General features: G+C 26.9%; 1 pseudogene; it reads right to left on the bottom strand.

Annotated features, from left to right (window-relative positions):
• Nucleotides 1-4,133: 4,133 nt before the first annotated feature.
• Nucleotides 4,134-24,404, bottom strand: LOC145961425 (aminopeptidase N-like; annotated as a pseudogene).
• Nucleotides 24,405-24,925: the final 521 nt, after the last annotated feature.

Below are 24,925 nucleotides of genomic sequence, written 5' to 3' on the forward strand. Positions count from 1 at the left end.
TTTATACGTGCCCATACGCGTGTCTAGGGGGTAAAACACCTCTTTGAAAAAAATCTGTTTTTTCCTTTCGAGATGAATATTTCAGAAACTATAAGAGATAGAAAAAAATTTTCAAATTAAAAGTTAAATGGCTTCAAGAGTACTTTACAATAATAACAAAAAAAATGTTTAGCTTTTTAATTTTTCAAAATACCCCCACCACTAAATATACTTTTTTAATTGTGAAATTTCATTATCACCAAGTGAAAGATTATTTTCTTGCGAATCCAACCATATATGATTAAGTTATGTTTCGAAAAGTTATTTTCCAGAATTAATTATAAACCTCTCTGTAATACGCTATTCGTGTCCGTCTATGCGCTCGATTTTTCGCGCAACACATCCTGTTTTTCCATCATAAAGGATAACTAACACGGATACATTTATCTATGTAATTATGTTTTTTTCGCGTGCATAGTTAGAATAACATTGATAAACATTAGAATAACATTAAAACGTTAAATATAAATAAGCTCAAAATGTATGCATGAAATGACGCACGAGACTCTAAACTTGTTTAATTTAAGATGGCACAAGATGAAATAATAATAATAATAATAATAATAATAATAATAATAATAACACTTATGTAATTAATATTATAAAAGAAGTAATATATATGAAAATTTTGTAATTGTAACATACAATTTTATAAAGATCATCAATAAAAGAGGAGGAGAAAGGATGAGATAAAAGAAGGTGTAAATATATATCCATTTATTAAATCATATATAAATATATAATGCTGTTTATTAAATAGACAAATAAGAAATTTTATAACATAATTGTATAATTCAATTGCACAATATAAATGTGTAAATGCATTTGATATAATTATGTACATAAATAAAATTATGGTTTAAAATTGTTACAAAGATGGTGGATGAAAAAAATGTTTTAAACATAACGTTTTCTTACACCATATATATGATATACAGGATGTTCCATTTTAACTTTCACACTCGAATATCCCGAAATCATGGCGGTTTCGGTGAAAATGTTTTAAACAAAAGTTGTATGGTTTTAAGGGGGCCATAAGATGGTGTCATTGGTTTTACCTTGAAAAGTCGTTTGAAGGTCACGTGAAGGTCACCTCCAACTTTTTAAATGGGACATCCTATATACTTTTGCATATTCTTGTAGCTTGCCTCGAGAGCTTTCCAAAACACTATAATAAAGTATTTCTTCATTGAGTACTTTTCGAGTTATGAGGCTTGAAATAATTTCTTAATTTTACATAAACCATAAGATATCTAGTAAAATATTCATTTTTCGATTATCTTACCTTAATACTTTTATGTACAAAATAATGAGAGTAATCAATTGGTGTAAAGAGAACATACAGTTGTTTTTAAGAAAAAATATGGAATTGTTAATTGCAAATTCCACATTTTTTCTTAAAAACAACTGTATGTTTTCTTTACACCGATTGATTACTCTCATTATTTTGTACATAAAAGTATTAAGGTGAGATAATCGAAAAAATGAATATTTTATGTAAATGTTTATGTAAATATAAGAAATTATTTCAAGCCTCATAACTCGACAAGTACTTAATGAAAAAATATTTAATTATAGTGTTTTGGAAAGTTCTCGAGGCAAGCTACAAGAATATGCAAAAGTATATAGGGTATCCCATTTAGAAAGTTGGAGGTGACCTTCACGTGACCTTCAAACGACTTTTCAAGGTAAAACTAATGACACCATCTTATGGCCCCTTAAAACCATACAACTTTTGTTTAAAACATTTTCACTGAAATCGCCATGGTTTCGAGATATTCGAGTGTGAAAGTTAAAATGGGATACCCTGTATATGATTTAATAAATGGATATTATATGTTTACATCTTCTTTTATCTTATCCTTTCTCCTCCTCTCTTATTGATGATCTTTATAAAATTGTATGTTACAATTACAAAATTTTCATGTGTATATTACTTCTTTTATAATATTAATTACATAAGTGTTATTATTATTATTATTATTATTATTATTATTATTATTTCATCTTGTGCCATCTTAAATTAAACAAGTTTAGAGTCTCGTGCGTCATTTCATGCATACATTTTGAGCTTATTTATATTTAACGCTTTAATATCTTATAACATATTAAATATAAATTTGATTTGTTATATCAATGTTATTCTAGCTATGCACGCGAAAAAAACATAATTACATAGATAAATGTATCCGTGTTAGTTATCTTTTATTACAGAAAAACAAGATGTGTTGCGCGAAAAATCGAGCGCATGGATGGACACGAATTGCGTATTACAGAGAAGTTTATAATTAATTCTGAAAAATGACTTTTCGAAACATAACAATCATATATAGTTGGATTTGTAAAAAAATAACCTTTCACTTGGTAATAAAGAAATTTCAAAATTAGAAAAATATATATTTAGTGGTGGGGGTATTTTGAAAAATTAAAAAAATTAAAATTTTTTTTGTTGCTATTGTAAAGTACTCTTGAAGCCATTTAACTTTTAATTTGAAAATTTTTTTCTATCTCTTATAGTGTCTGAAATATTCATCTCGAAAGTAAAAAATCGATTTTTTTCAAAGGGGTGTTTTACCCCCTAGACACGCGTATGGGCACGTATAAAAAAATACGTGTTCCTTATTTTTGTCTAGAAAATAATACATTAAAAGTTCATCAAAATCGGAGGGGGACACTTCCGTGCCTTTCCTTGTAAGTTCAATTATAAATGACACTACTATATGATATATGACATAGAACTAAACTTAAACCGAGGAGAACTAAACAAACACATAATATTCTTTGATAAATAATTTAAATATCGTAAATTATTCATATTTTATGATGCTTCAGAAAACAGAAACTTATTAAATAAATTTATAATTAACGCCGTTGTTTAAACAAACATCCGTAATTTGAACTCAGATTGAAATCGGATACTATATAACCACATACATTACTAGCGGTTCACGAATATATGTACATATCGTATATCACTCTAATAGAAAGCTGTGACTTTTATATGACATCAAGTGAATTAAATTTGATAATTTTTATCGCTATAATTAATATTGTCATAAATTATGGAAGAAAGTGGTTCATGATTATATAATTTATTTTTTAATTAAAAATGTCGCTATTTGCTTATATAGTAGGTGCAAATTAATTTGTGTGCATTAGTGCGTGCGTGTGTAAATATTTGCGCGCGGGTGTATGTTACATTTCTTTAAATATGTAAGAAGTATAGAGTAATAGACATGTAGATGTATGAGAAAATTGTGCCATGTGGTTTATTATAAAAATCAAAAATTATATAAAATTTACAAAGATCATGTGTTTCAAACAATTAATAATATATATTTAAAATATTAATAATACATATTAAATTTATAACAACAATTTATTATATATATATATATATATATATATATATATATATATATATGTATATATGTATATATAAAGTTATTATTATATTTATAAATATTAAATAATTGTAATATGTTTTATAAATTTTTAATTTTAGATGTTATTTAAATATTAATATGCATTATTATATCTATATTATACCTATAATAAAAATTTGATTCAAGATAATATAATTAATAAATATTAACAAATAAAGTTACAAATATAGAACAAATCAAATACAATTTAAAAAATAAATCAGAATACAATTTAAATTAGATAATACGTTTTTAGTACATTAATAATATAATGTTAAATATATTGCAGATACTTTCTCATTTAATATAATTAAAATTAATTGTATAATATAACATAATTTAATTATAATTATTTATATATTAAAATTATGAACATAATTTACACTTAATTTAATTATATATTTAATAATAATATAACATAATTTAATTATAATTATTTATATATTATTATTATGAATATAATTTACACTATGCTTTACTTCATATTAATAAGGAAATAAAAACATCAGTGAATTGCAGGCTAAAATGAATCGTTGTTAATGCACGTGCATTTAATTATATATTATTAAGCATAAATAATAAATCGAAAACTATAAACATTATAAAAAGCTATTTGTAAAAAATATATATAGATGTATTCGCGTCACAATTGTTACTTTTATTAAACGGTTATTGTTGATATTTGACAAAATTTTGAAAGTAATTCTGTTGACTTTTGATTTCGAAAAAGCGCATTTGTATCTTGCTTTCAATATTTAAAATATATTGCTGCATACATATGAAATTTTCTGCTAATTCTGTTAATTTGCTTGTCTAAAACAGATTATATCGGTATTAAGTATTAGTGTGAATAGCCAATAATTATTAATAAATATTATATTAAATATTATCTCGTGTATGTGTATATACAGGGTGTGTCATTTTAAGTGATGCAGCTGAATATCTCTTCAAGTAAAAGAGATTGGGAAAAATGTTTCAGACAATAGTTGTATGGTTTCGAGGGGGACATAAGACGGTGCCATTAGTTTGACCTTGAAGAGATAGCTGAAGGTCACGTGAAGGTCACCTTCAACTTTGTAAATGGGACACACTATATGCTTTTGCATATTCTTGTAGATTATCTCGAGAGCTTTCCCAAACATTATAACTAAGTTTTCATTAGGTACTTTCCGATATGTAATTGTTAATTGCAAATTACATATTTTTTCTTCGAAACACCTATGTGTTTTCTTTACACCAATTGATTCCTCTCATTATTTTGTACTTAAAAGTATTAAGGTAAGATAATCGAAAAATGAATATTTTACAAGATATTTTACAGTTTATGTAAAATTAAGAAATTATTTCAAGCCTCATAACTCGGAAAGTACTTAATGAAAACTAACTTAATTATAGTGTTTTGGAAAGCTCTCGAGATGAGCTACAAGAATATGCAAAAGCATATAGGGTGTCCCATTTACAAAGTTGGAGGTGACCTCTACGTGACCTTCAGCTGACTCTTCAAGGTCACACTAATGGCACCGTCTTATGTCCCACTCGAAACCATACAACTATTGTCTGAAACATTTTTCCCAATCTCTTTTACTTTAAGAGATATTCAGCTGCATCTCTTAAAATGACATACCCTGTATATACAGGGTGACCCATTTTAACTTAGGCAGCCAAATAACTCGAAAAATAAGCAAGATAGAGAAAAATGTTTTAGACAAAAGTTGTATGGTTTCGAGGGGGCCATAAGATGGTATCATTGGTTTGACCTTGAAGAGTCATTTGAATTTCACGTGAAGGTCACTTCAATTTTTTTAAATGGAACATCCTATATATTTTTGTACATTCTTGTAGCTCATCTCGAGAGCTTTCCAAAACACTATAATTAAGTACATTTTCGTTAAGTACTTTTTGAGTTATGAGGCTTGAAATAATTTCTTAATTTTACATAAACCGTAAAAAAAATATCTTGTAAAATATTCATTTTTCGATTATCTTATCTTAATACTTTTATGTACAAAATAATGAGAGGAATCAATTGGTGTAAAGAAAACACATAGTTGTTTTTAAGAAAAAATATGGAATTGTTAATTGCAAATTACATATTTTTTCTTCAAAACAACTATGTGTTTTCTTTACACCAATTGATTACTCTCATTATTTTGTACGTAAAAGTATTAAGGTAAGATAATCGAAAAATGAATATTTTACAAGATATTTTACGGTTTATGTAAAATTAAGAAATTATTTCAAGCATCATAACTCAAAAAGTACTTAACGGAAAGGTACTTAATTATAGTGTTTTGGAAAGCTCTCGATGTCAGCTACAAGAATGTGCAAAAATATATAGGGTATTCCATTTAAGAAATTTAAGGTGACCTTTATGTGACCTTCAAATGACTGTTCAAGGTCAAATCATTGTCACCATCTTATGGCCCCCTCGAAACCAAACAACTTTTGTCTGAAATATTTTTCTCTCCCGGGCTTGGTTTTCGAGTTATTTGGCTGCCTAAGTTAAAATGGGTCACCCTGTATAATATTAATACATTTAATACATATATATAATACATACAATAATATTAATAATCTTAAACATAATAGAAATAAATAATAATTATGGATTATGAAAATTACAAATTTGCTGAAATGAGAATAAAATCATTCTTCTATTGTACTATGTGTTCTATTATATTATGTGCATTGTGTTGCACTATATTTTACTTAACAACTCTTTTGTTTGCAAGGATTGCTTATAAACAGTGTTGCGCTTAGATAAATTAAAATAATTTAGATACAGATTAGATAAATCATATACTCATGTATCTCAGATAAAATAAAGATAATTCGGTTTGAGTGTATCTAGATAAAAGATGTATTAGTTAAATATTTTATCTAGATACTTTTAAGATAATATTTAAGACAATTTAGGATATATAAAAATAATACACTCCAGACAAAAAATTACAGAAAATAAGCATGTATTCATTTGACAATAATAACGAGTATAGGCCGTGTCCACAATGTCAATGTCAATCGACCAATGTGATTATGGCTACGTTCCACTTAACAATCGCAACGCTCGCAAAATCATCTTCTCCTTGTTGTTCGCTAAAAGTTAAACAAAGACACATTATGTTTACAAGTTCCGCGATCATTAAGTGGAACGCTTTTAAATCCGTATTACACTATAGGTTGCGGGCTCGATTACGATTGAAATGTTGAAATTGACCGATTAGAGTAGCCGGCCGGTAAATTGCTAGTTTGAAGAAATTGTACTCAGTGCACACTGATTACATTATCTTATGTGTTTTAATAAAAGATATCACTTTTCTTATATCTGAGATACAGATAAAGATACCACAAACTTGAATTATATAGATAAAAGATAAAATAAACAATAATTGCATCTAAGTGAAAATCTAGATAATTTTATCCAGATAACGGAGAAAACACTGCTTATAAATAATACTTTGCAAGTAACTTTCAACAAATAAAAATCAAAATTTAGAATTAAAGATTTTAAAAATTAAAGATTTTAAAAATAAAATTAGAAATTTATATGAGTTGCAGCTGTCACAGAGATAATATCATTATAATATCATAATATTATAACTGTTATATCTAGCAAGTGCATTAATTCTTCTTAACTTATCCATCTTTATTAAATTTTTATTTTAGTAAACAAATGGCTCGTGTAATATTAAAGTATGCGAATCACATTACGTAATACTTTCTCAATCATATTGAAAAACATTTAAATTTATTTAACTAAGAGCTGAACATCTAGACTAACTAAGATTTAAATCTGAAGCTTGTAAATTCTCTTTTTAAAATTTATATAAATCGATTTTCACTAAAATTTCCAAGTAAAGAAATTATCTTTCTCTTTTGCTTTCGCTTGCTCGCTCACTTTCTCCCACTTTCTCATTCATTAAAAATACATATTTCCAAAATAATATATTATCGGAAATTAGAAATAAAAATATGCTTATTTTATAAAAAAAATTAAATAACATTAATTTTTGCTTGTTACTTTGTGATACTGTGACATTAATATATTCTGCATGAAAAAAAATCAATGATTAATAAATGAAATATTAGAATAATGATATTCATAAAATTTACCTTTACTTTCATATTACTTTCTTTCACAAAAAACCATAACTTCTTACATTCATTTAATTCAACTTGCGTTACATTAAGAAATTTATCTGTTAGGAAGTCGTTTATCTAAAGCAGATTATTTTGATGATATTAAACAGCAATATTTGATGTCGTATCATGGTTATTTATTTTACACATATATATATATATATATATATATATATATATATATATATATATATATGTACATAAGCACATGCAATTTTTACCTTTTCGAGTTGATTTGTGAAATACACATGATTAATAATAATAATAAACGTTGCATACTTGCTGACTTGTCTGTAACAGTAAAACAGTAAATGTATTGATACACAAATAAATTGTTGAATGATAGATACATATTTACGGAGAGAAAACTGTGTTACTTAGGTTTTATATGCTCAAGATTATGTAATATGAAATTGAGTATTACAGGATCCCTTGCATGCTTCGCAATTGTAAAAAGAAAATAATTAATATAATCTTTATCGGAAAAATCTTTTAAAAACATAATCGATGTTGTACTATCATTTTTTATTAGATTTAGATAGTCTTTAATAAATTGTGAATTCTCAGGGCAAGAGAGAAATTTTAAAAGTTTAGGTTTAAATTTTTCTTTTCCCAGACAATATACTCCCTACCAAGGAGAATCTTCATCGCTAAGAGAATAGTACAATACTTTTAAACCTTGACAGTATGTCCATTCTTTCCACCATGGCAAAAGCCTACGAGATTTAACAAAATACAAATTCTAATATAAAAGTTTTGCACATATTAATCTTATATTTTGATTAAATAATTTAACAAATTATAATTGCATAACATAACATAATAAATTTAAATTTTGATATATAATTTTGATATATAAATAATGTAATAAACATTGCACATGTATCTACAAAACAATCAAATTAAAATAACCGAGAATATATAAGAAAAATTACGTGTTATTTTCGGGATCTGCGATATGTCGATTTAAATTATGTTGGGCATTTTCTATGCATATGCGACCATCAAGATTACATACCCATTTCGCAGCCTCCATTCTTAATCTCTTTGTAAGATCGTGTTCATTAGAAACTTCATCGTATTCAAGTTTATTAAGCAAATTGTATAGTAAGTTTCGCATTTTCTCCTAAATATATAAATATATATATATATATATATATATACATATATATTTATATGTATTTATATTGTTACTTGATATAAATTTTATATTTTCCGATTCTTGCATTATATTTTGCCATACCGAAAGATATCTTGCGGAAATGTATTTTACATGGTTTCATATATTAAGAATGTTTTGTCTTGGTAAACAACTCTAAATTTCTTTTTATAAAGATATCTATTATATAGCTATACTTATATTGTATACGTATTTACACAAATTTGAATTCTTCTTACGTGCACATTCACACATGCTTAACACATGCACACATGTCCATATCAAAATATACATACAAAAATGCATATTTTGTAGACATATAGACATACATGTAGACATACATGTATTATACGTATAATATAATTTAATAACTTTTTAACTGTTTGTGTGTGTATTAAACACACAGATAACTAATGTACATATATGTTTCCTACTAATTTTCTATCTAAAAATTAATGATATTTAAATCGTCATTATGAATATCATGCTGTGATTAAAAATGGTAACAATTTTTTCCATTATTTTTCTCCATTTTCCTCTCCAACTTTTTATTAGTATATACTCTATTCGAATATTAATTTACAAATAGATACTTATCATTCATCCAAAATATGTTTAAAAATCGTAATCAAATTTTTTAGCTACATGTATTTTATTGTATGTATCTTTTCGGAAAGTACTTAATAATTATTGTTATAAATGCACATGATATTAATATGTGTAATAAGTAATATGTTTAAAGCGTTTTAATATATTTAATACATCACTGTTGATACTGTTTATAATATTTGTTATTACCTTGATATTAAAATATACATTTTCCTGAAATAGAAAGATATTGGACAGATATTCCAAGGCTTTGAACATGGGATACCATGCCACGTAGTCTGTTTCTCGTGATAGATATTTTGTAATATTCCAGAATACAATGGAATTAAATTGGTTTGTTATCATTAAGTGGAAAGCGTCATCGATAATTTGGGCACGATTCAGAACATGTATTTTCATATAATTTTCAGAATTTAGATAACTTGTAATTCTTCGCCAGTTTTCGATATCGTAATTGATTCGATAATATCCTATCGGTAACAAATGAATATATAACGATTATAATTCTTTCAGATAGATTTATCAATATAAGTATCTGTTTTTATACATTAACGCAGATAAAAAAGTGTATCAAAAATTGTAAATAAATAGGAAAACCAGATTGTAAAATATTATATATATGAAATTACTTTGCACTAAAATTGAGTATATATAATAATTGTACAAGAAATTTTATATAAATTTAAACCAATTTTTTTAATTATATAAATAATGATCAATTTGCATTATACATAACATTATTTGTTATTATCTATATATTCATATAAAAACATAATCTGAAACTAACATAAAAAAGTTTTTCTATAATCATTAATTACATGTTGTGTTAAAAGGTAGGTTATAAATGGTTTAAAATTATGTAGCTTAAAATTTACACGCACATGCACATACAAAATACTATTTAATAATGCTATATAATACAAAATGTATGTATGGCCAAAGTAATAAAATTGATAATAAAATTGATCTGCAATAGTTTGTTTTACATGGTAAATAAGTTGACTAAATTATCAAATAATAAATTTATTAATTAGATAAAAAAATTCTTATTTTTATATATACATGTATCTATATAAATTATATCTTACTTTAAAGAATTACATTATGCATTTAAGAAAACAATTTAAGCAAAATGAAAGGAAAGTTTTTGCTGTAGTTAAACTTTAATTAAAATATCCATGCCTAATAATATACAATATCAAAACAAACACAATTTTATTGAAGACTTAAATGCATTGTAGACTCAAAAATTTAATGAAATTCTGAAATTACTTATTTAAATTTAACACAGAAGATATATTATTAAATTTACTATACATTTGTAAGAATAAATAACTTTATTACTTAATATTATACAAAAAGAAAGTAATATTATACAGAAAGATATTTATCTTTCTTGCAAATGATAATGTACTCTCTAAAAGTGAATCAATGAAAATATCACTAATTTAAACAGTAAAATAAGATTTCATTGACAAGAGAATCAATGAGTATTTTACTAACCCCCTCCCCCCCGCCCCTCTTCAGTGAAAACGCTTATTTTTTGTTACTTCATCTTATATCTCACTGATTATGGTCAGTGGAAGTAAATTTCACTGTAAAACTAGTAATCACTAGTTCGTTCGTTTATCGCTACGATGCGCTATCCCTTTCGTATTTAAGTTTCAATAATGAGAATTAAAGTTTGCAAAGGGCGACAGATAAAATTTAAAATATTACTTCGATTTAATTTCTGATACAATCTGACTAGAGGAACTTCAAATATTAAATCGATTGTATAAGTCGGACATAAATAAATGTCCGGAGAATAAACGAAAATGATCCATTCATTATCTATTATATTTAAGACAACAAGTTCAACATGCATGTAATATAAATAAAATAAAATTTTTAATATAATAAATATAAATAAAATATTACTGATACTGATTCAGACAATCAATATTACTAATTCTTTCAGTGAAATGTTAGTGATTTACAGTGCTGTATTTATAACTGCTATAATATCAGTGACTATTTTCTGTTTTTCAGTAATAGTACACTGATTCACTTTTAGAGAGTAACAGAATAATTATCATTATATTCTACAGTCAATCATTTTGAATATATAACAAGTGAAAACGTTTAGATAATTTAGGAACTTGTATATAATTAAAATAATATAAAATTTTCATTATATTATAAACATTATAAAGTGTGATAAATTTGTTACATATTTACCAGTTTGTTTTATGTTAAATAATATCCAGCCATCCTCTTTAAAAGTCAAACGTAATCCAAATTGTAGAAAATAGTTCAATGAAATTTTACTTGAAGTACCAATAAAATGCTGTGTAGTATACGTTATAGGTACGTCATAATTCGCCAACTTATTTAAATTATTTAAATTATGCGTTGATACCTGTACCCATTCTACAGAAGAACTATATTCTCGTGTTATTTTCAATACAGGATAATATTTTTGTGATAATATTACTGTCCAAGATTTAATTATCAGCCATATAAGATACAAATTGTTTGCAGATTTTTGTGTAGAAGGATTCTCCATTTCAGCAAAATAGTCAACAGGTTTGCTAAAGTTACAAAATTTGTGCAAAATTTATTGTCAAAGTGTCAAAAAGTATTATGAGCAACATATAAATATTATAAAAACATATAAAATTAACACAATATTAACACAATATATAAAGTTGCTACGTTAATTATATTTTTTATTTAGTTGAATTAGTTATATAAATAATTATGTAATTAATCATATGACTTATAGTTTCCATAAATATTTGATATGCTACAGTTTTTAACTATAATTTAACTAGGAATAGCCTAACTTAATTATTTTTAAAAGATAAGTGTATGTGTAAATTGAAAGTTTATCTTGAATATTTAATGACATTGAAGATAAAGGAAATTGTGTATGGTTAATAATAAAGTATGAAAGATTCGATGTAAGTTGAAATAAAAATAAATATAAAAGACTTTTATGATATATAATCAATCATTCATCATATTTAGTTTTCTGTAGTAGAATAATTATAGTAGTACAGTATATTACTTACTTATCTCTTACATATTTGCGGATACTCTCCCAAAATATTTGTTCAGTAACCATTTGTTGTAACAAACGCAATACACCGGATCCTACATTTACATAATTTATATCAGAATATAAGATAATAATACTTATAAATTAATAATAATTATAATTATATATATATTTAAATATATTGAGAAAGAAAGATCAACATGTGAATATTAAATATATTTAAGATTATTTTATTATTATGTTTATTTTTAAACATATTTAATTTGGTAAATAAAATAAACTCTATATATATGTACACTACGTGTATATATATGTAATAAATTATTATTAATTATATGTATATTATATATACACGGTGTTCATAATTCGCAATTGAAATTTTAATAACATATTCCTGAGCAAAGACAGAGACGAAAATTCGGAGACACAACAAGATTGAGGCTGCAATAGTTTTTGAGGCGAGGGGCAAACCGCTGATCAAAATTATGTACATTAATGCCTACTAATACCCAATTCCTGGGCATTACTGCTAAATTTTTTACTAATGCCTAGTAATGCCCACCAATGCCCAAGCAAGATTAATAGGCTGCGTTCAGCAGAAAAAGTAGCTTTGCAACTGTTATAAAATTTTTTATATGATTAATTTATTACATTTAGATCGATAAGAACTAAGGGCAAGAACGGCTAAGAATTTCGACAAGAATTAATCGTATTGAAGAATCTTACAACAGTTGCAAATAAGTTGCTTTTTCTGCTGAACACAGTCATAGTAAAACTGTATAAATTAATATTTACCTTAATAGATTTACATAAATACACTTTATTTAAATCATCTAATATACAGGGTGTCCCATTTTAAATAATACGCACAAATATCTCCGAAACAGTGCGTTAAATAAAACAATATTTCAAACAAAAGTTGTATGGCTTGAAGGGGGCCATCAGATGGTGTCATTAATTTGACCTTAAATAGTTACTTGAAGGTCACCCTTAATTTTTTAAATGGAACTGCCTATTTTTTATTGCATATATTCTTGTAGCTTATCTCGAGGACTTTCCAAAACACTATAATAAAATATTTTTCCCTCAAGTACTTTTTGAGTTATAAGGCTTGAAATCATTTCTTAATTTTACATAAACCGTAAAATATCTTGTAAAATATTCATTTTTCGATTATCTTACCTTAATATTTTTATGTACAAAATAATGAGAGGAATCAATTGGTGTAAAGAAAACACATAGTTATTTTTAAGAAAAAATATGTAATTGTTAATTGCAAATTTCATATTTTTTCTTCGAAACAACTATGTATTTTCTTTACACCAATTGATTTCTCTCATTATTTTGTACATAAAAGTATTAAGGTAAGATAATCGAAAAATAAATATTTTACAAGATATTTTACGGTTTATGTAAAATTAAGAAATGATTTCAAGCCTTATAACTCAAAAAGTACTTGAGAGAAAAATATTTTATTATAGTGTTTTGGAAAGCCCTCGAGATAAGCTACAAGAATGTGCAATAAAAAATAGACAGTTCCATTTAAAAAATTGACGGTGACCTTCACGTGACCTTCAAGTAACTATTTAAGGTCAAATTAATGACACCATTTGATGGCCCCCTTCAAGCCATACAACTTTTGTTTGAAACATTTTTTTATTTAACACACCGTTTCGGAGATATTTTAGCGTATTATTTAAAATGGGACACCCTTATATCCAAATTTCGATGATGACGTAACAAAACGAGAACAATAGTAGTGATAGCAGCGCTGAACCGGCGTTTACCGACCGGAATATTCAACGGATAACATCATAAGATATTTATACAATTTACCTAAAATTTAAAAACACGTTTTATTGAGTGTTGTAATTGTGACATGAAATTATTATTTGGAAAAAAAGACTTAATATTACTTTAATAACGTCCATAATACGCATTAATACTTCAATAAAACCTAATAATGCCCAAGTAATGCCCAGTAATGCCCAAGCAATGCCCAGTAATGTCCAAGCAATGCTCAGTAATGCCCAAGCAATGCCCACTAATGCCCAAGAAACGCCAGTAATTCTCAAACAATGCCCAATAAGTCTACCAATGCCTCAAATCTGTACACCGCAATGCCCTCAGCGATTTGCCCCTCGTTTTGAGGTATAAGCGATTAAAGTTTGCCAATGATATCGTGTAGAATTCGCGCGCTTAGATCCGTAACTACATTTACATGTGTACTGATCTGTCATCTGTAATTGATTTTTTCATGTGATATTGATTTCTACTGCACAGCTAATTTTATTTTTTTATTTTACTTTATAATAATACTAGACTAATTTCTACAAATATTTCTTTGATTAAAAAGAAATGTATCTCATTTCTCAAATATGTTAAAACATTAGATTGTATAATTTCGTTTAAATGTAATAGCTGAACAATTATTTAAATTTTTATTTAAAAAAGAATTAAATGTTTTCTGTATATTATTTGTAATTTGTTAATATTAATTAATCACCATAATGTATGATGTATATAATAAAGAACTGAAATAAAAAATGAAATCAGCTGCAGTAAAAATCAATATCATCTAACATGAATAAATCAATAACAGATGACAGGTTGGTACACATGTAAATATAGTTACGAACCTAAGGGCGCGAATTCTACACGATATCATTGGCAAGCTTTGATCGTTTATAACTCAAAAACTATTGTAGCCTCAACATTTTTTCATTAGAATTTTCGTCTCAGTTTTTACTCAGGAATATGTTATTAAAATTTCAATTGCGAGTTGTGGAACACCCTGTATATATGTGTGTGTATATACAGGGTGAGTTTTATTTTGTGTCAAACTTTTTATCATACGAGAGATTATCGACTGCAATTATAATAAATTGATCGATACACAGATGTCAGTTCAGATGTCACAGGGTATATCTGAAATGATGCACTAAACTTTAGGAGTGTATTCTAGAGGTCAAAATAAGACTTTTTTTTCTTATGAACATGGGTCCGCAAATGAACCCCCTCCGAGCTAAAATTCGAAAATGTGTGAAATTGACCAAACACCCGCAACGCAAATTTATTTATCTCTCAAGAGAGGGTGAGGTAACGTCAAAACCAAGGTCAAATAATAAAGCAATCCATAATACAGCCAATTTTCAATTTTTTTTCCCAAACTTTAGGGGCCTCTAGCTCGGAGGGGGGGTTCATTTACGGACCCATGTTCATAGGAAAAAAGAAGTCTTATTTTGATCCCTGGAATACGCTCCTAAAGTTTAGTGCATCATTTCAGATACACCCCATATATATATATATATATATATATATATAGTGTGTCCCATTTTAATCGATCACCCCGAATAACTTTTTCAATTTTGATTGTAGAAAAAAACGTTTCAGACAAAAGTTATATGGTTTTAAGGGGGACATGAGACAGTGCCATTATTTTGACCTTGAAGAGTCAGCTGAAAGTCACGTGAAGATCATCTCCAACTTTTTAAATGGGACACCCTATATGCTTTTGCATGTTCTTGTAGCTCATCTCGAGAGCTTTTCAAAACACTATAATTAAGTTAGTTTTCATTAAGTACTTTTCGAGTTATGAGGCTTGAAATCATTTCTTAATTTTACATAAACCGTAAAATATCTTGTAAAATATTTATTTTTCGATTACTTTACCTTAATACTTTTATATACAAAATAATGAGAAGAATCATTTGGTGTAAAGAAACCATATAATTGTTTCGAAGAAAAAATATATAATTTGCAATTAACAATTACATATTTTTTCTTAAAAATAACTATGTGTTTTCTTTACACAATTGATTCCTCTCATTATTTTGTACATAAAAGTATTAAGGTAAGATAATCGAAAAATGAAATTTTTTACAAGATATTTTACGGTTTATGTAAAATTAAGAAATGATTTCAAGTCTTATAACTCAATAAGTACTTGAGGGAAAAATATTTTATTATAGTGTTTTGGAAAGCCCTCGAGATAAGCTACAAGAATATGCTACAAGAATATAAAAAGTAGGGGGTTCCATTTAAGAAATTGACGGTGACCTTCACGTGACCTTCAAATAACTCTTCAAGGTCAAACTGATATCGCCATGTAATGCGTTACTTGAAACCTTACAATTTTTGTCTGAAATATTTTTGTCTGCCGCGCTCTGTTTTTGAGATGTTCGGCTGATACGGGTGATCTGCGACACCCTGTATATATATATATATATATATATATATATATATATATATATATATATATATATATACAGGGTGTCGCAGACAATTATATATATATATATATATATATACAGGGTGAGCCATTTTAATTAACGCACGCAATTATTTCGGAAACAAAGCATTTTAGAGAAAAATGTTTCAGACAAAAGTTTTATGGTTTCGAGGGGGCCATAAGATGGTATCATTGGTTTGACACTGAAGAGTCATTTGAAGGTCACGTGAAGGTCACTTCAATTTTTTTAAATGGAACACCCTATATATTTTTAGACGCTCTTATAGCTTATCTCGAGAGCTTTCCAAAACACTATAATTAAGTACCTTTTCGTTAAGTACTTTTTGAGTTATGAGGCTTGAAATCATTTCTTAATTTTACATAAACCGTAAAATATCTTGTAAAATATTCATTTTTCGATTATCTTACCTTAATACTTTTACGTACAAAATAATGAGAGGAATCAAATGGTGTAAAGAAAACACATAGTTGTTTTGAAGAAAAAATATATAATTTGCAATTAACAATTCCATATTTTTTCTTAAAAACAACTATGTGTTTTCTTTACACCAATTGATTCCTCTCATTATTTTGTACATAAAAGTATTAAGATAAGATAATCGAAAAATGAATATTTTACAAGATATTTTTTTTACGGTTTATGTAAAATTAAGAAATTATTTCAAGCCTCATAACTCAAAAAGTACTTAACGAAAAGGTACTTAATTATAGTGTTTTGGAAAGCTCTCGAGATAAGCTACAAGAATATGCAATGACAAATAGTAGGTTCCATTTAAGAAATTGAAGGTGACCTTCATGTGACCTTCAAATAACTCTTCAAGGTCAAACCAATGATACCATCTTATGGCCCCCTCGAAACCATAAAACTTTTGTCTGAAACATTTTTCTCTAAAATGCTTTGTTTCCGAAATAATTGCGTGCGTTAATTAAAATGGCTCACTCTGTATATAATGAAGCCATTATATATAAAATTAAATTTTTTATCAATTATTCTATATATTTTTTTAAATATTTATAATCAATATTTACGCATGATCAGTTCTTAATTATATTATCATACCTTTAATGTAAAAGGGATTTTCGACAGCACTGTTGAATGATGTATTATAAAGCGATGTATTATATTCAGTATCAAGATGATGGGATTCTTGTTCAAATTGTACCACAAACAAATCTATTACTCGGTTATTTGGGAGAACCTATAGAAAATAATTTTAATGTATTTACTTAGTTAATATTAGATTTAACACACAGTAGCAATATGTACTAGGACCGCTACTTTTACGTATATGTAAAAAAAATTTGTTACTTATTCTCTCTCTCCCTCTTTTTCTGTCACGCCCCCTCCCTTTCTCCCATCCCATCTCTCCCCTCCCTCTCACCCTCCCTCTCTCTCTCTCTCTTCCTCTCTCTCTCTCTCTCCCTCCCTCTCTCACCCTTTCCCTCCCTTTCTCCCACCCTCTCTCCCTTTCTCTCTCCATCCCTCTCTCCCCCTCGCTCTCGCTCTTTGAATATGGAATAAATAATTCAAAAATAATATTAATAATAATAACAAAAATGGTTACACGATATCACTTTTAAATTAAATTTTTCTAGAATTATTTATATCATATAGCAAATATCTCATATAGCAAAATTATCGTATTACACAATTTCCATATGCATACAAATGCTTAACTTTATAATAACTTTATATATAATTTATGCAATCTGAATGATAATTTCTCCTTTATTTTATATCAGTGCTCGGATTTACTTGCAACTTTCGGCCAAATTTCTTAGCTTACGTCTACTGTTCCCCTCTTACCGCTCGTGCCGCTCGTAACTAAGGAGCGCTCAGGAACGTGCGCGTCACAAATGTAATGTGGCAATCTATCTATGTTCTCTATTGTTTATTAATAATAAAAATAATTATTCTATTATTAATTACGTATATGTTCTGTAACAATTTAAAATATTTGTGTTTTGAAACGTAATTACAATAAAGAGAACTTAGATAGATAAATTGCCACATTACATTTGTGACGCGCACGTTCCTGAGCGCTCCTTAGTTACGAGCAGCACGAGCGATAAGAGGAGAACAATAGGCGTAAGCTAAGAAATCTGGCCGAAAGTTCCAAATCCCAGCACTTTTATATAATAAAGATGTCGAACAAATGTAATATAATAGTAACTTTGACAAATAAAAGAAACACAAAAATGTAAGAATATTTTATCTACGTTTGAGAAATATAGCATTATTTTTAAATTATCATTTTTCTTTGTAAATATAGAATCTTCGCGTAATATTCTAATTCACAAAAAAAATTTATACGCTCTGATAAAGCTAAAATTATAAAGAGCTTTTACATTATGTATGTATATACATATATCTTTATGTTTAACTCAAACCTTGCTCACTTGCAAACAATATAATAGATATGTATATATACAGGGTGACCCATTTTAACTTAGGCAGCCAAATAACTCGAAAAATAAGCAAGATAGAGAAAAATGTTTTAGACAAAAGTTGTATGGTTTCGAGGGGGCCATAAGATGGTATCATTGGTTTGACCTTGAAGAGTCATTTGAAGGTCACGTGAAGGTCACTTCAATTTTTTTAAATGGAACATCCTATATATTTTTGTACATTCTTGTAGCTCATCTCGAGAGCTTTCCAAAACACTATAATTAAGTACATTTTCGTTAAGTACTTTTTGAGTTATGAGGCTTGAAATAATTTCTTAATTTTACATAAACCGTAAAATATCTTGTAAAATATTCATTTTTCGATTACCTTACCTTAATAGTTTTATGTACAAAATAATGAGAGGAATCACTTGGTGTAAAGAAAACACATAGTTGTTTCGAAGAAAAAATATGTAATTTGCAATTAACAATTCCATATTTTTTCTTAAAAACAACTATGTGTTTTCTTTACACCAATTGATTCCTCTCATTATTTTGTACATAAAAGTATTAAGGTAAGATAATCGAAAAATGAATATTTTACAAGATATTTTACGGTTTATGTAAAATTAAGAAATTATTTCAAGCATCATAACTCAAAAAGTACTTAACGGAAAGGTACTTAATTATAGGGTTTTGGAAAGCTCTCGAAATAAGCTACAAGAATGTACAAAAATATATAGGGTATTCCATTTAAAAAAATTGAAGTGACCTTCACGTGACCTTCAAATGACTCTTCAAGGTCAAACCAATGATACCATCTTATGGCCCCCTCGAAACCATACAACTTTTGTCTAAAACATTTTTCTCTATCTTGCTTATTTTTCGAGTTATTTGGCTGCCTAAATTAAAATGGGTCACCCTGTATATATATATATATATATATATATATATATATATATATATATGCAAACAATATAATAGATATGTATGTATATCTATCATATTGTTTGCAACTGAGCAAGTTTTGCGTTAAAGAATGATTAAATCAATTACCTTATCGGTGATATATAATTCAAGAAATGCGACAATAGCCTCATTTAACGAAGAGGATAACGACCAAAGTGGATTTTCATAATAAAGACATTCCTGTACTACTTTGTGGGCTATGAAGTGAGCAACTTTAATTTTACTCGCAACAGAATCGACATTCTCAATGTAGGTAACATCTGCTTCTCTGAAAATTTAAAAAAAATGCTTTATACAGGGTGATTCTGAACAAACGTTTGTCTTTAAAATATCAAATTCTTGGATGAATTCTAAGACGATTTTTCCTCTTGCAAAATTTTGCTCGGAGCTTAGTTTTTATAAGTGTATGTGTGAGAATGTGTACGCACGCGCGCGCGCGCACACACACACACACACACACACACACACACACACACACACACACACACTGATTGTTACAGTCATCGCGTATAGCAATCAGCTGATCGCGGCGAGTGCCCCACGTAATCGCCTATATCGCGTCGTCCCTGCCTACCTCTTGTACTCGTTCCGTAAGTAGTTAACTATTTTCCTTTATAGTATAAAAACTAAGCTCCGAGCAAAATTTTGCAAGAGGAAAAATCGTCTTAGAATTCATTCAAGAATTTGATATTTTAAAGACAAACGTTTGTTCAGAATCACCCTGTATATAGAAAGCTTATTACTGTTGAAAATATTTTGTGCTTACAAATTTAATATAATTAAATAATTCTATAAATTAACATATTAATTATATATTAATGTTTTATAATGTCTGCGCGTATGAATGACTTATCACGAAATAATACGATATTTACTTTATATATATACAGGGTGAGCCATTTTAAGTTACCCATCCCAATAACTTTTTTATTTTTGAATGTACAACAAAATGTTTCAAATAAAAGTTGCTTGACTTCGAGGGCGACAGAAGATGGTGGCAAAAATTTGACCTTGGATAGTCATTTGAAGGTCACATAAAGGTCAGCTTTAATTTCTTAAATGGAATCTTCTATTTCTTATTACATATTCTTGTAGATTATCTCGAGAGCTTTCCAAAACACTATAATTAAGTACCTTTTCGTTAAGTACTTTTTGAGTTATGAGGCTTGAAATCATTTCTTAATTTTACATAAACCGTAAAATATCTTGTAAAATATTCATTTTTCGATTACTTTATCTTAATACTTTTATGTACAAAATAATGAGAGAAATCAATTGGTGTAAAGAAAACACATAATTGTTTCGAAAAAAGAAATGTAATTGTTAATTGCAAATTACATATTTTTTCTTCAAAACAACTATGTGTTTTCTATACACCAATTGATTTCTCTCATTATTTTGTACATAAAAGTATTAAGGTAAAGTAATCGAAAAATAAATATTTTACAAGATATTTTACGGTTTATGTAATATTAAGAAATGATTTCAAGCCTCAACTCGGAAAGAACTTAATAAAAACTAATTTAATTATAGTGTTTGTAGTGGAAAGCTCTCAAAATAAGCTACAAGGATTTGTAATAAAAAATAGGCAGTTCCATTTAAGAAATTGAAGGTGACCTTCATGTGACTTTCAAATAACTCTTCAAGGTCAAACCAATGGTATCATCTTATGGCCCCCTCGAAACCATACAACTTTTGTCTGAAACATTTTTGTCTTAAACTTATGGATTTTGAGATATTTCAGTGCGTATATTAAAATGGTCTACCCTGTATATAATATTTTAATATTATTTTTCGTATAAGTTGATACAGATTATAGATGTAATAAATATTTAGGTATGTTTCTCTCATTGTCTCATACAAGTTTACTTATTTTTTAAAAATATATATTCAAATATATTCAAATAATATTTTAAAAATAGACCAAAAAATATGTAGATAATTTTAAGTATCAAGAATTATTATCCTTTTTTCATCTGTCGAAATATATTAATATTTTTTAATTATATTATAATATAATTACCTATAAATAGCAAGGCTCAGATTTATGATGCTTTCGTTTTCCGGAAAATCCGGAATTGCAACATGATTTATTCGCCAAAATTTATTCAGACGTTCCCATTTACGAAACAAGTATAGAGTTATATTTTGAACAATTTCGTGTGCAAATGCGCAGTGCATTCCACACCACATATCAACCTTGACCTTACTTTTACTTGGACCAGACATGAAAGATATTAGTCCGGTTAGATAGAAATACAAAATAATTAGGCCTTACAAACGTAGTATGAAAATGTGTCACCGTCATGTTATTATCATTCATTTCCATTTTTTGTATCGGCATATTTGATAAAACTCTATAATTTTGATAATGTTTTATAATAATATTATAGGCAGGCGAAGAAGATATAGCAAATTCGGGCAAACGTGGAATCATGTGTTGGATCCCAATATTATCAACATATGTTGCCAACCTATCATATTTAGAAATATGAATGGATAATAAATTGTCGACAATTACATAGAAATATTAAAAATTGAATAAAAAGAAGATATACGGATGCAATTTATATATAAGAATAATATATATAGAAAATTACGGCATAGAGTTCTTTTTATTCTTTTGATGTATATTTTGTATAACATTACGTAATCTAATAATGATTTTGATATTATTTTGACATTAATAAAACGTAATGGTCATGAAATGTTTACTTTAGGACATACAGGTACAAAATAAATAATTAATATTTAATAGTTAATATTTTAGTATCAAAATTATAAATTTCAATAAAATTAAAATTAAAAAAATTTTGTTTAATAAAATTAAAATAAATTTCAATATTACACAGTATTAGAACAATAACTTCTTTTAATTGATTTTAATTACTATATTGTGGTTATTGACATTGCTATATTACCTAACCATTCCATATAATTTTATACATGTTAAAGAAACTGCATATTTTAGTGATAATTTGTTAAATAAATCATATATATGTTTTTAGTTGTTTTTAAATGGGTATTGTGTGTGCGCGTGTATGTGAATGTTTAAATATATGAAACAGCATAAATATAGCTTATATATACATATATATATATATATATTTAATTTTATATATTTATATTTAATTGTATATATAAAGTGTTTATGAAAATTGAGTGATTGTTCATGATCTAATCAAATTTTGTTAGTGACTTCTATGAAATATATGAACAAAAAAATTCATATAAACTTCATACAAATAATTCATACAAAATTCATACAAAAATTCATACATGTGTCTGGAAATGTTTTCGTTCCGAATTATTATAACTTTAAAAAAAATTTTTTTGATCTATGTCATCAGCTATATATATTATAGATTAATTTCATGTTATAAATGCTTCTGTAATAGGCTTCATTAAATATTAATAATGATTAAATATTAATAATGATTTCCTAAAGTTTGTTATTAGTAAACAGTGTAAAAATGAAATATTTGCCAAAATTTTAAATTTCAAATACGCAAGTTCTGTGAAAACAAACATAAATCTTTCAGAATTGTTTTATTTAGATTTTGAAAACAATTCAAGACACTACCGAAATATTTGAATTCGTCCGACTGTTGACGATAAAATGTTTTATAAGACGTGCATTATTGCTGATTTAATTAAATTGATTTTTATTTGCAGTTTACATTCATTTTAAAAATAATGATAATAATAATAATAATAATAATAATAATAATAATAAATTGCAAAATTTGTTACTAAGATCTTAAGAAACATATAATTAGGAATGGAAACTTTTCAGATAGGTACATGTCTATATAAATGTCTTTTCTTAGAAAACACTTTTTAATCAATGAAATGCTGTACCAGGATTGTGTCATCCTGTAATTACTACATATTTAATATTTTAACAGTTACTTACCATTGTCGTTTATTTCTTTTATAAAATTTTTTTAGACCTGTATCATCAGTTATAACATAGGTTAATTTTATGATGTAATATCCCGGCAATACATTATCCAGGATTAAATATTCGGTAATGTTCATCTCATAAGAAGGTTCTGCCAGTTTATAAACGCTTATTTTTCCATCAGTAAATTTTGAATCATTAATCATTATTATATCGATAACACTTTTTACATCTAAATACAATTGTATTTTTTTAATTGATTGTGTTATCAAAATACTCATATTACAGGTGCCGACAAAAGTATCCTCTTTAACATGTGATAGGAATGTGGTAAGAATGATATCATATTTTTTCGGTATTATATAGGATGATTGCATGTATGTGTCTGTTTCATTTAGCTTTCTTATCTGATTGTCGATTGAAAAGACCGATACAATGATTGTTAAACTGCTACATAATAATAGTTTTACAAACATGATTCTACTTTCTTAAATATCTGTAAAAACATTTTTTGTTGGAAAGAACAAACGGACAAATTAAATACAACGCTGTCTCTACTCAAAGTTTTATGAGAAAGAAGAAATAAAGACAAACATATAGATGTACTTAATTTTTAATGACTTACTCTGTATATTGAGATATATAACAAAATGTATGCAAATGTATGTCCCCTTATAAGAATTTGCCGCAATAAATCAATGTTTTATCCATTATCATCAGTGTAATATGGAAAGTATACGTATGCACAGTTATGACTTCCTAATATCTCGAGAAACTTCCAAAGACTAACAACACTTGGGGTACGCGATATTGTAATAAATATGTATGTCATGTAAACACACAACTTCTGAGGTCATACGTTTGATCGAGAAACGCGATATTGTAATAAATATGTATGTCATGTAAACACACAACTTCTGAGGTCATACGTTTGATCGAGAAACGGTATGTAATAGCAAAGCACGGTGTCGATTTTCCTACTCCAAATGCGTGCTAG

The sequence above is a fragment of the Camponotus vicinus genome, unplaced genomic scaffold (assembly GCF_025532165.1).
Source record: "Camponotus vicinus isolate PSW18456_S1 unplaced genomic scaffold, iyCamVici1.0 SCAF_11, whole genome shotgun sequence".
NCBI lineage: Eukaryota > Metazoa > Arthropoda > Insecta > Hymenoptera > Formicidae > Camponotus > Camponotus vicinus.